Source organism: Boleophthalmus pectinirostris, unplaced genomic scaffold (assembly GCF_026225935.1).
Source record: "Boleophthalmus pectinirostris isolate CB_2022bp ecotype Guang Dong unplaced genomic scaffold, ASM2622593v1 HiC_scaffold_12, whole genome shotgun sequence".
In the NCBI taxonomy this organism is placed as follows: domain Eukaryota; kingdom Metazoa; phylum Chordata; class Actinopteri; order Gobiiformes; family Gobiidae; genus Boleophthalmus; species Boleophthalmus pectinirostris.
This window is the reverse complement of record NW_026571018.1, coordinates 15,269,488-15,283,594: the sequence shown is the minus strand read 5'-3', so window position 1 is coordinate 15,283,594 and position 14,107 is coordinate 15,269,488. Positions and strand designations below refer to the sequence as shown.

At 38.6% G+C, this 14,107-nt stretch overlaps 1 pseudogene; it reads right to left on the bottom strand.

Moving 5' to 3' along the window:
- Positions 1-1,726: 1,726 nt before the first annotated feature.
- LOC129407496 (uncharacterized) lies at positions 1,727-6,666 on the bottom strand (annotated as a pseudogene).
- Between the last annotated feature and the right edge of the window lie 7,441 nt (positions 6,667-14,107).

The window sequence follows — 14,107 nt, the reverse complement described above, 5'->3', positions numbered from 1 at the left end:
GTCTAGGAGCCTTTGCGATCAGAGATTTAAAATTTCATAAGATTTTCCTCATTTCTGTGGTATTCACTTTTTGATGCATGTTTAAAAATTGTTTAGGACCGAAAAATCCTGTAGTGAAATTCTGTTTTGAACAATTAATGATAAACACATGTTAATGCTGCTTCAAAACATTTTTATTTTTTTGTCTCTTTTGTGTTGTTACAGACATTTAACAGAAACATAGGGGACTTTAGTGCTGTACAGAGCTAACAGTTCCTGAGTGAGAGAAGAACTGGGTCAAACTGTGCACAAAAGACAGAAAAGGAGTGGGAGGATTCAAAAGCACCACATAAGTCACCCTGACAACAGAAGCATAACGCAAAATGTCCATAGATTTCAATGTGCAAATTTATCTTCTTCTAAAAGCCATTTGAACAATACAAGTTGTTCACTGTACATTCTCTGCCATATATATTTGGTGTAAAATATTCCTTTACAACAACTATTTCAACAGGATATGAATTTTGACATTTAGAAATTGTATATATTTAAGGTTGGTCACATGCAAGGAAAAATAATAATAAACAAACGTAAGAAACCGGCGAAGAACAATACCCTTCGCCCCTAACTTTGTTAGTGGCGAGGGCCAATTAAAGCCGCGCGCGGCGATGGTGGCCCTCGGCCCGGCGCGCACCGCCCCCCCACGCGACCTCCGGGACTCGCGACCGCCCCGGCACGCCACTCTCTCTTCCCGACAGCCGCCCAGACTGACAGTTTGTCCATCAGAAAAATTACATAGTGTACCTTTGTTTCTTGGTTCCTTGCTGTCAGATTTTGTCCTGAGAATTTTATACTCTGAATTCTGACAGTTGAATTTGAGAACTTGAAAATATATGTGCAGAATATTTTTTAAGGTAAAAAATTTCATTTAGAACTTGAAACACTGAAAGAGTATATACTTAAAATTTCAGCTAGTAAAATTTTCAATAAAAATAATTCAACCATCTAATTAAGTTTTGTTTAGAGTGAAAAAAATTTCAAGTTAGAAAAAAAAAAAGTTAGAAAAAAAAAAAATTCTAAATGTAATGGAAGAAATTATCTTGTTTTATTGTAAATTATTTTTTTTTATTATTATTAAAAAAAATGTATTGTAAATGGCAATTAAAAATGATGGGCCATTAAGATGTTAAATTAAAAAAATACATGAAATTACTGTGAACTTAGTCTAAGAAATACAAACAAGTGGTATTATTTTTAAGGACAGATTTTTTATTAAAGTTTGGCACATCAGATACAAATGTAAAAGCAGAAAATTTACATACAATTCCAGTATACATTCTCTACAATTTGAATAAAATGTACATTATAAATGGAGCAGAATGCCTTTATTGTCACGATATACAAGTCCTATAAACAGATTTATATACAGAGTGATTTTACACATGAATTATACAAGTTATTGCACAGATTGTTTTTGTCAGTATATACATTACATTAAGAGTTTTTACAGGTTTGAGTGTCACAGAAATTCACAGTATTAACAAGCAATAATTGTACTTACAACTACATATTAAAAGAGGAGAATACATGACATTTTCACATTACAAGGAAAACATTACACTAGAACCATGATGCATGAGCAAAAAACAATTAGCTGCTACGATATCCAAACCAAAGCCAAACCAATCAAACACCAGGATAAATAGATTCAAAAACACAAGCCAATCCAAGCAAAAAACCAACCAACTACACAAACACCGAGATTATCAAGCCTTTATCAATCGCTAATCAGAAAAAAGAAAGCGCACATCAAGGACAATGTTGTAAGGCAACACAACTGCTGAAAATTGAACAGACTAATTGTCTGTTATGTTTTTGTATCGGAAACAACATGCTACCCCTTCGTGGTCACTGAAATAAGTTGGTACAACACATGTGTCAACTTCAAATTTTGAGGACTTTAAGTACATGTGATCAATTAAAGTGCCCTGTTCTGTAGTGGGAGAGGCAACACATTGAACAAATCCTTTTTTTTGCATGAAATTTAAAATATTTGTTGATTTCAATATGTTGTCATTAAAGTCTCCCACAATAGTGATGTTACTATAGTTCGAATCAAGCCAATTTATCAGTTTGTTTAAATGATGTTTAAAAAGTGTCATTGGGTATGAAGGTGTTCTGTAGATGACAGAAATGAGAATGTCATGTTCTGTAAAATGTTTAGCCAAACATTCCAAATTAGAAGATTGCAATAAAACAGTGTTGTAAGAATGACCGTCTTGACAGTACATTCCAACTCCACCATGTTGTTGTGTCTGCAGTTTTACAAGTGCAGGGTTATGGCTACTTTGATAAGCTAAACTGCGTGGTTGACTGTGGAAACTGTATCCTGAAATGTTATGGGTTTGTTCGAGTGACTGTAGATTTAGCCATGTTTCTGTAACAGCAACACAATGGGGATGGAAGGGCTGCATACATAACTGCAAATCAGACACATGTTGTGGGAGTCCTTGCACATTCATGAAAAACAAATTGAATACTTGAGTTTCTTGCATGTGCAATGACTGGTCAGTGACCACGAAAGGAAGCATTTTGTCTAATGCTGGCCTAATCTTGCCGTTACAGTAAATTTTCTTTAGTTCAAAGTTTTGAATTATGAGGCCTTCCAAACTCCTGACACGACTCAAGGCAACATAGGCTTGACCCGCTGTAAAAGTGTGGTTCAGACCCACCACAGCTTCATCAACGGTAAGACCTTGTACCTTGTGCACTGTGCAGGCCCACGCTAATTTAAGGGGAAACTGCCGCCGCTTCTCCCCCTTTTTATTAGCTTGATCTTCTACTGGTTCTATCCGTGTAGAACCAGTCAGGCCTGGTGGAGTGAGAGTCCGGCTTCTCTTCTGTGCGCCAATTAAGTCCTCGTCAAACTTGACATAAATTGCCAGGGGAAGACTTCTGTTGGGTGGATTGTCTATGTGGGTTACTGTGCCACATACACCATTCACCAGACCATCAGGTATATCCACGTTTTTAATCAGCATTACACGTGCATTGACACCAACAGGCAATTCATCAAGTAGCGAGGTGTTTCTTGTTTTAACAACTCCCTCCGTGAATTCAATCAGTTTACCAGTTTTTTTACTGTAGCTGTAATCTTGTGCTGTGATAGTTATGTAATCCGGGCAGGTGATTCGGACCTGTTCGAGATTGTGTCTTTCCACCTGTGTGTTGGTGGGAAAGATATGCAAAGCAGTGGAGTTTTGTCCTGTTTCACGGCTTTTTAAAAGATCTTCATCTTCTGGGAGCATGGGTGTGTTTCTTGACCGGGTCCTTAAGCGGTTCAACAGATCTGCAAATGTGGTGTCTTGTTGCCGTACAACCGTTGTCAACTCCGCAATGCCAAACAAGTCTTCCCACAGATTATAACCAACTCGTACATCATACAAAGGTTTACCTTTTACCGGAGGTAATTGGTAAAAGTCGCCAACTGCAATAATACTAATGTTACCAAATGGGGAATCGCCACTTTGTTTAATCTGTCGTAATCTACCGTGAATGTAAACCAATAAGTTGTATGAAACCATTGAAACTTCGTCTATGATGACAATATGAACATCGTTGAACTGAACTCTCAGAGTATTGAGTTTGTCTTCACTCAGTGGTACGTAGGGGAGACGGCAGTCCATGCCAATGCTAAATGTGGAGTGAATGGTTGTAGCCTTTAGATTATATGCAGCTATTCCAGTAGGTGCAGTTAGCAGAACGCTAACACCATCTGGATTAGAACATAAAGGTGCCAAAAGTCTTTTTGCTTCATATTGTATCGCTCTAATGAGATGACTTTTTCCAGTGCCTGCTCCACCAGTTATAAACGTGCGCAGAGGCTCTGGGTTTTGATTTGTAATTTTCTGCAAGCACCACTGTCGAATTTGTGTGAAAATGGCCATCTGTTGGTCATTTAAGGATCGAATTAAACTTAAACCCTCTTGTCTAGTTAATGTTTTTGCTTTTTCAAATTGGAGGATGTCTTCTTTTCTAACAGCCAATTCAGGAATTTGTAGTAACTCAGCATGGACTTCCTCTTCATCTCTTTCCACACCTTCGTCCTTATCTTCCAGCCTTTCAAGTTGTTGGGCAGGGCAGAGGGCACACCATGCGTCTTCCAAATTTGCATTCATGCTGACTTCGTTTTCAATTGCTTCCAAGTCATCAGTGTGTTTGTCAAATCTCTTTTGATTTGCATCAACTACAGATTTAACAGAACACTCTGATCCATTGGAAAGAAAAATCTGTCCGCTGTTGTAAAATTCTTCAAATGCAGTATATGGTGGAGGCATCAGGTCGTTCTCTGCACGATAAGGGAGAATCAGCTGTAAAATACTCTGAAAGAACTGTTCTGGATGTTGTGTTTGAGAAAACCGGGCATATCGAATAACAGCAGGTTGTGTATTAACTCTCTTAGTTATGGCACCCAGAGAGTTTTGGAGAAGAATTGGGTTCCGGCTGGTTTGACCTTTGCATAATACCCGATATTCTGAAACAAAAACGGCAATACACATGTCGTTAAATGTACTGTCATCTGGTCTATTCTTATAACGGTCTGTTAGTCATCCAAATGTCTTCAGATGAACTGCTTTCCAGTTGCTTTATGGGTTTTGTAAGGCGGACTATGTTATCACCTGTGGGAATAAAAGACACTTTGCGGGAAAACTCTTTGAGATGCATTCCAGTCACTCGATAAGCAGCTTCCTGTGCAGACACCTCACGATTGTTTATGTAAACGCTTCCCAGTTTCTTCATAGTGTCTTTAGCACTCTCGTTGCCTTCCAGCGTTTCCTTTTGTGCATTTCCAAGCAACAAGCCCATTTCTTTCTCACCCTTTGAAATGTAGCTCACAATATAAGCAGCACAAGCATAGCCGTCAACCACATACTGAACATCAATATTTGCCTCCCAAATGGACAACAAATCCCAGTTAGCTTGGTTTATCCAGACTTCATCCACTTCTCTTTTTAAAACAATACATGTATGCCCATCTAAAACTTGATATGCTTCTTCAAAAACATTCTGTGTAATCCTGACTCTTGCTTGCAGTTCTGCTGTAGTCTTTGCAATTTCATTGTGAAGACCATTTTGTAAATCAGATATGATGGTTTGTGCGTGTTCTTTGCCCATCCGAGTTGGATCATCTGGTGGACACACGCACTCTGCCTCTTCATTTTTCAAATGGCATTTTGGACAAATGGGTGTTTGCCGTGCTCTTTTGATGAAAGTTCTCTGAGATGGTGGTCGTGGGAATTTAAATCTGCAGACGGTCTTGTTTTCCGACAAGTTTTAGAGTGATGTTTCGAGTGGGTCTGTAGAGTTTTAACCATTTCCAATAATTTGGGATCATCTTCTGGAAGCTGGCAGGTAACATGTTTATCTACAAAGGAGATGACTTCTTCATCTGTATTTTGATCAATTCTAGGTGCATCTTGTACCCAGAAAAGGGCGTGGATGTGGGCAGAGCCTCTTGCTTGGAACTCTACCCGGTAAAAATAATCGACAATTTTACCAAGGGGATGAGTAGATGACAGGAGAACAAGCCTCAAAAAACAATGCCATCTATAGTCAAACATTTGAGCTGCAACCACAGGGTTCTTCCTCAGAAGGTTACACCGTTCAGCCCAGTTCAAATCTTCAACCGTCTGTGTTCTTCCCTCTTGGATCAAAAGTGCTTCAAGTAAATTTTGCCAGCGAAGGTCAGCTGCACTGAACGAACAGAACCAGGTTGGAATTCCCAATTGACGAATCATTGCAAAAACGTCAGACCTGCATTGTCTCCAAAAGCCGGGACTACCCAGTATGGGTGACAAAAAAACGAAAACCACCATTAAACTGAACAACGTTTCTTAAAATATTACAGTCATTGTCCTGAGATTCACCCGCGCTGATTCCATCAAAATGTCCTTTACGTGTGGCAATAGACACGCAAGAAATTACATTATACAAAATCAACGTGCCATCAGCATAAAAAAGGTATTCTAGATTGTTTGCAAATCTAGTGTCAGCATTCAAAAGTCTTACTTTGAAATATTTTGCTAATGTGGGTGGATATTTTCTGGGGGTATGGTATGTATTTGTACCGGTCACAAAAATGGCAGGAAAACATTTGGCTTCATTGGTGTGATCATTTAGTGTGCTTACTGGGTTGTTTCCTTCAGCTGGAGCAACACTAATGACATTATCCAGATATTGGTCCAGCGTTTCTTGACCCAAGTCTAAAGGCATAGAGCATGTGTCATTGAAAACGCCGTGCTGTTGTTTATCGTACAGATGTTCATCTTGTGTGGCTTCTTGTGATGGTGGATTTGTACCTTCAACTGTTGGTTCGTCTTGTTCTTCCCCGTCTTGTTCTTCCGGGTCTTCTCTACTGAAATCATTTATCCAGTCTTCATTAAACTCGATGTCTTCAAAGTGGATGTTACTGTGTTTGAGCCAGACCAAAGCTTCTCTTAAATGCTGAGTATTCACAAACTGATGCTCGTAATGACCTTTATAAGACAGTTTGCGCTTAAGCTTCACTTGCACTAAGCCGGGAGAGCCAGAGCGCGGCAACAGCTTCTCGGAGCATTGGGCTACTTCACTCCTTACACACACGATAGGCCCTCTGATTCCTCGCTGTTTTGTCTTAGGCAAAGTCATGTATTTACAAAACATCATGTTTGGTGAAACAAGATGGGTTTCTATACTGTTTAGCCGTGCAAGTTCCTCTGGTACTGGTGGGAGTTCTAAATTGTTAACAGCACATTCAGATTGAATTTTACCTCTAATCATTTTACTGTTACAGGTGTAGCATATGTTTAGCTTCCCCCTGTAGTCATGCATAACACAAGGCATAGGACAAGTTATGTCACACACATGTACATATTTATCAGAAATACAAAAATCTAGATCTGATTGGGACATGTTCACATAATGTGACCTTTTGCAAGCCATAACACCAGTTTGGAAGAAGCGTTTGTGGCACACACAACACACAAACTGTGGTCCAAATTTTATCCTGTCCAAAAATGTTTCCCTAACATGGTCAAAAAGTTTGGATTTTTCCTTTAGTTGTTGTTTTCTGCTTAGGCTTCTGGATATAACACGTTTTTTATGTTCAGGGTTGCTATATTTATGTTTACTTAAATTTTTGAGGTAGTTGCGGTGGTTTTTATCTGTCTTGTATTTATGAATGCTACGATTCATTAGTGTTTGTCTGTAGATTGGATTCATCTTATACTTCTCAGTGCCTTTATTTATTAGTGTTTGTCTGTAGATTGGATTGATATTGTATTTGTGGATACTTTGTTCAATTTTTTTTTTTGTCTATATGTAAAATTTTGAGAATATTTTTGTTTACTGTTTTTTTAGGTTGTTGTGATATTTCTGTAAAACTGTTTGTATTTTTTTACTTCGTTTCAATTAGTCTACTTCATACTTTGCTTTGCGAAGCAGATTTAGTTTCTTCCTGATGTACTGAGAGTGTGTGACTGAATATGGCTCTATCAACTGTTGTTGTACATTAATTGAGTTATTTTCCTGAGCTACAATTTTGTTAGATCGGGTGTTGTATCGTGGTACATTAACATTAATATCTTTACACAAGCTATAGCAAAACTGTTCATTAGGTAGAGAAACACAGATGACAGTTTCATAGTGATTTTCATTACAATGGTTCAAATAAATGCCAGCATCTGACAACGGTTTAGAGTTACAACTATACTTTAGCCACCGATTACTTGTGTAAATATAAATATTAATTCCCAAATAATCAGCCATTACTTGAATTTCAACTTGAGTAGCCCAAATGTGAATTTTGTCCATGTTAGTTTTCTGAATGTATTCTTGAACAGAAGAATAACCTAAATTTGTGTATAGATTAGGATATTTTTTCAGCTGTTTTACTGTTGCTAACCTAAATTTTCTGTGATATTTTTGTGTGCCACAAACTGCTTGGGAAATTGCACGGAAAAAACAGTTACCATCAGCAACAATACTTTCATTTTTGCACAGACAGCCCAACCCACCAACAATGTCAACTGGAGGAGAATCAAGTTTTTCATAATCCACATTCAAGGTATTACACAGCTCTCTACAGACTTGTTCATGTAAAGGCTTAAAGAACATGGGTGTGATGCTCTCTCCAGTACACTGTACATCTGAATCAAACACAGGAGCATTTTGCATCTGACTGTCTATGCAAGGATGTGTAGTGGTCAACTTAACAACAACACCTTGAATTTCAAACTGTCTGTTTTTGAAGCATGCAGCCAATGAGCAAATGTGTCTAAATAAATCTTCAAAACCAATATTTGTGGATTTACTTTTATAACTATTTAAATGTTTGTGGATCCAAATGTGATTCAATAAAGACTTAAAAAAAAAAAAAAAATAATCAAAACTACACACATTTCATATATTTTATAGTGTATTATATCTGCTGAGATCAAGCATTAGTGTTTCAAATTTCAGCACAATCGAACTAAGACTGTGTGTAATCATTTTTAAAATATTTGTTAGGGGAGTCATTGCGCCCCTACTGGCCAACCATGGAAAATGCCCCATGTCCATAATAGACTTTTTTTGCTTGTAATGATGCACAAAATTTAATTCCCAAATTTGGTGCTAATCCGATAATGTTGACGTTTCATGTTTATGCTAGGGGGCGCTATAGAGTTCACTTTTCATGTGTTTTATAGTGTATTATATTCAGGCTGTGATGACGCATTAGTGATTAAAATTTCAGCACGATGGGACAAAACCTGTTTCTGTAATACATTTTTTACTATTTTTTTGGGGAGTCTTTGCGCCCCTACTGGCCAACCGTGAAAAATGCATCATGTCCGTAATAGACTTTTTTGCTTGTCATCATGCATAGAATTTAATCTCCGAATTTGGTGCTAATCCGATAATGTTGACGTTTCATGTCTATGCTAGGGGGCGCTATAGAGTTCACTTTTCATGTGTTTTATAGTGTATTATATTCAGGCTGTGATGACGCATTAGTGATTAAAATTTCAGCACGATGGGACAAAACCTGTTTCTGTAATACATTTTTTTACTATTTTTTTGGGGAGTCTTTGCGCCCCTACTGGCCAACCGTGAAAAATGCATCATGTCCGTAATAGACTTTTTTGCTTGTCATCATGCATAGAATTTAATCTCCGAATTTGGTGCTAATCCGATAATGTTGACGTTTCATGTCTATGCTAGGGGGCGCTATAGAGTTCACTTTTCATGTGTTTTATAGTGTATTATATTCAGGCTGTGATGACGCATTAGTGATTAAAATTTCAGCACGATGGGACAAAACCTGTTTCTGTAATAAATTTTTTACTATTTTTTTGGGGAGTCTTTGCGCCCCTACTGGCCAACCGTGAAAAATGCATCATGTCTGTAATAGACTTTTTTGCTTGTAATGATGGGGAGAATTTAATTTCCGAATTTGGTCCAAATCCGATAATGTTGACGTTTTATGTCTATGCTAGGGGGCGCTATAGAGTTCACAGTTCATATGTTTTATAGTGTATTATAATCAGGTCGAAATCAGGCATTAGTGATTCAAATTTCAGCATGATGGGACTAAGCCTGTGGGTGTAATAATTTTTTAACTATTTTTTGGGGGAGTATTTGCGCCCCTGCTGGCCAATGGTGGAAAATGCATCATGTTCGTAATAGACTTTTTTGCATGTAATCATGGGGAGAATTTAATTCTCGAATTTGGTACAAATCCGATAATGTTGACGTTTCATGTCTATGGTAGGGGGTGCTATAGAGTTCACTTTTATTAAATTTCATATTTCATTACATTCAGACCTGGATCACGCAATTGTGATTTGAATTTGAGCTCTCTAGGCCAATGCCTGTGGCCGTGACAGGTCACCGAAAAAACAGGAAATGAAGGCGTTATTTGCTGGCATGCTACGGGCGAACCGTAAGGAGTATCCCAAAAAAATTTAAAAATTTCTGAGAGTTCATGTCTGTAGATGTGACATGTCAAATTTGAGCTCATTTGGACCAAACCCCCGAGGACTTGAATCTTTTTGTAGACCCCCAAGTCAAAACGGCGGCGAATGTTTGATCCAATATGGCCGACTTCCTGTTCGTCATAGGGTCATGCTCCAATTCATCTTTTGTCGTGTTTCATTGTTCTCTATCACTGTCCCGAATTTCGTTTCCCTGCGACAAACTTTGCCTCTCCCTAGTCCCATAGGGGTCCAATTCTAGGTGGCGCTGTTGAGTCGGGTCACTCGGGTCATTGTCGCGATGCCCATTTTATCGAATTTTTCGCCGGGCCGATCGATCTGGACCCCGGTTTGGGGACTTTTCGTCCATGTTCAGGGGGTCAAAAATGCGATTCAATGTGGGGAAAAAGAAAAAAAAAAAAAAAGAAACCGACGAAGAACAATACCCCTCGCCCCTAACTTTGTTAGTGACGAGGGCCAAACAGAGCGTAAGAAACCGAGCAAAAACAATACCATAATATCATACATAGAATTTATGTCCCGAATTTGGTACTAATCCGATAATGTTGACGTTTCACGTCTATGCTAGGGGGCGCTATAGAGTTCACTTTTATTAAATTTCATATTTCATCACATTGATGTGATTTGAATTTGAGTTCTCTAGGACAATGCCTGTGGCCGTGACAGGTCACCGAAAAAACAGGAAATGAAGGCGTTATTCGCCGGCGTGCTACGGGCGAACCGTAAGGAGTATCCCAAAAACATGGAAGATTTGAGTGAAGCTATGTCTGTAGATGTGACATGTCAAATCTGAACTCATTTGGACCATTCCCTCCGTTACCGACATGAGTTTTTAAATTTTTTTGTCAACAACTTGAAAGAATATCACAGGTTTAACTTTACCCTGTTGGAGTGTTAACTCTTTCCTACATTCTGATACTTTACTTATTTCAATAGTCCCTCTAGTTTCTGAATGAGAACTATTTGAATGTCAAAAATCTACTCGTTTCCCTCCGTTACCGCTTGACCGGACCCCAGTGTATCGGCATTGGTATAACCGATCTATCCGAACTATTTAATGTCAACAAACATCGTTAGTCGTTAATGATTCATTTATGTTTAGGTAAACCACAAACAACAATTTAGCTTTGTAACAAACCTTTGACGAAGTGTTCACTGCAGACACGAGCATTTGCGGATTCTGCTCCTCCCGACCGCAAACGTAGGTTTGTAACAGAGCCCGACCGATATATCGGTTGGCCGATATTATCGGCTGATATGGGCAACTTTAGGCATATCGGCTATCGGCCGATATGCTTGCTGATAGGGGCCGATATTTCACGTGGGCATGTTATACCTCGTTATAAAGCTTAGACTCTCTACATTCTGTTCATTTAATCCAATTTACAGACAGATAAATGTCCTAATATGTGGCTCCACATCAGTATTTATCTACGGAGTCATTTGTCTGTGTGTGTCTGTACTGTCCCTGAACACACCACAGAGTCGTCACTCACATGTGTTTGTTTACACCTGCAGACACAGATCCAAACACTGAGATTATATTCTTTTTACGGACAATCGGTTTGAGTCTGGATTAAAAGGACATTTATTAGTGCAGAATTGTGATGTGAGGAGGAGCCTGTGTGAGCGGTGAGTGTTGGAAATATGTCGACTCTGAAGCTAGTTTTTGTCATTTGTTATGGGTTAGCTGCTGTAGCTCCCGCACATAAACAGACTGTTTTCTATTGGTCTGTTCTAAAGTGACTATATTGGCCGTATATATTTGCTACTGGACCTGCACTGATATGTAAATGAGCTGTGAACAGACGTGTGAATTATGACATTTGCGCATATAATTAATTACCGCGGCGCACACGTATTTATGGCTAAAGGCTAATAGCGCTACTTTCTTTACTAGTTATGGGTCCGTCGCGAACGAAATGACTCTTAGAACCGGCTCTCTAAAGGGAACGACGGGAGCCTGATCCTTATTGGGAGCCGTGTTTTCTCTTTCTCTCACTTTTTTTTCTCTTCACGCCGCGTGATTCGTGGTTTGACAGCGGCAGCGGCTAAAAACGAAACTTTGAGAAATTTGCGTGTACGTAGGATTAAAGAAAATAAAAATTTAAAAAACGAGCATATTTGACTGTAGTTTAGCATAAAATAAATAAGTCCCGGTTTAGTCCTTTTTCAGTCCTGGTTTAGACCTGGTTCAGTCCTGATTCAGTCCTGCTTGCAACAAAACAATCTGAAGAGCCACTTGGGAGCCAAAAGAACCAGCAGCTTTTAGTGAGCCGAGCCAAAAGAGCCGGTTCTCTAAAAAGAACTGGAATACCCATCACTAGTGTCTAGAATGTGATGCAAAAATGCCATTAAGCCAACCTACTGTCTGTAAATATGATGTAAAGAGGCAGAATAACAATAAATGTTGCCTAAATAAACCCAATTTAAAATCCACCAGAGCCAAACCTAAGTTTTTTAAACAATTCAACATTTACATCACTAAATATATCGGTGATTATATCGGCTATCGGCAGCGCCAACTCCCATTATATCGGTTTCATATCGGCCACAGCAAAATCCATATCGGTCGGGCTCTAGTTTGTAATGCACTTTTTATGGCGTTGTTCTGTCAGCTTTTCCCATTTCTGACCTTTGTGGACGACTATCTTCGGTACTCTAAAAAAATCGCTTTTCCTTCTCTCGGTTAGAACAATTGGCACAGCCGTAAACTGCACAACACATCGGCATTTCCCTCCAGTCGGTTCACTTCTTGCCCTCCATCTGATTTTGCGCGCTGACAAACGTCGCCCTGTAATGTCACGTGAAACCCAGATATTCAGAATTATTATTTCCATGTAAACTCCAAGGAAAATATTTTAAGTCCAAACAATTTAATCCAGAACAATTAAAAAACATCATGTGAACGTGGCCATTGTGTTCTAACAGTGAGTTTTTTAATCATTTCAATACCAGGTTTAACATTTGTGCGTTTACCTTTTGGATATTTCGTGGCAAAGTACAGTGTGATAAAGAGTAGAGGGGTGTGCAAAAATATTGAAATATCGATATATCGTATCGTTTAATGTGATGACACAGTATCGATATTGTGGGCTGCTCTATCGATATATCACCAAGAGTATTTTTGGTTTATTTTACTAAATGATTTTGTTACAGCTACAGTTTCGTTGTTTGTTTAGTGGAAGGAAACATTTTCGCTGTTTTGAGGATTAAAATGTTTGTGTTTCATATGAACTTTGCACAAAAAGTGGTTTAACAAAGATTTTCCATGATTTAGCCTTTATTTTTTTACTGAACCGTATCGAATCGAAAGCGCACTGTATCGAGGTTTGTCTCATATCAGTGACTTCTTAACAACACTCGGCCTCAGTCAACAGGGAAACGTGGCTCTTGCCCCGTCTGGGAGTATGACATCATCACATTCTAGAACCTGAAAACCTCCCAGTTCCATCAGGTTCACGGCGCCGATGACATCATACATGTAAAGTTCCATAAAGCCTTGTTACCATGGCAACTCCGGAACTCAAAGCTAAACTTCAAAGCTTTGTGGGCTTTAACTCAAAGCTTTGTTTGGCCTCGGGGAGATTATAAGAGTAGGCAAATCACAAATCGAAAATCACATATCGCTTAACGGAAAAGGCACATTTAGCTGAGCTTGACACAGAGCAAATCGTACAAAGATTTCAAACAGTAGACTTCACAGAGGAGACTTTACAGAGTAGATTTCACAGAGTAGGTCGCACTTTTTATCTGCGTAACAGTAAGTACAGCAACACTTACAAAACAACTCAATTATAAAACAAAAATGGCCAGAAATAACAGAGGAAATATACCCTTGACCTTAAACCATGACCTTAAACTAAAGAACTGTGGTCTTCGTGTGATAAAGAGTAGAGGGGTGTGCAAAAATATTGAAATATCGATATATCGTATCGTTTAATGTGATGACACAGTATCGATATTGTGGGCTGCTCTATCGATATATCACCAAGAGTATTTTTGGTTTATTTTACTAAATGATTTTGTTACAGCTACAGTTTCGTTGTTTGTTTAGTGGAAGGAAACTCGTTTGACATTTTCGCTGTTTTGAGGATTAAAATGTTTGTGTTTCA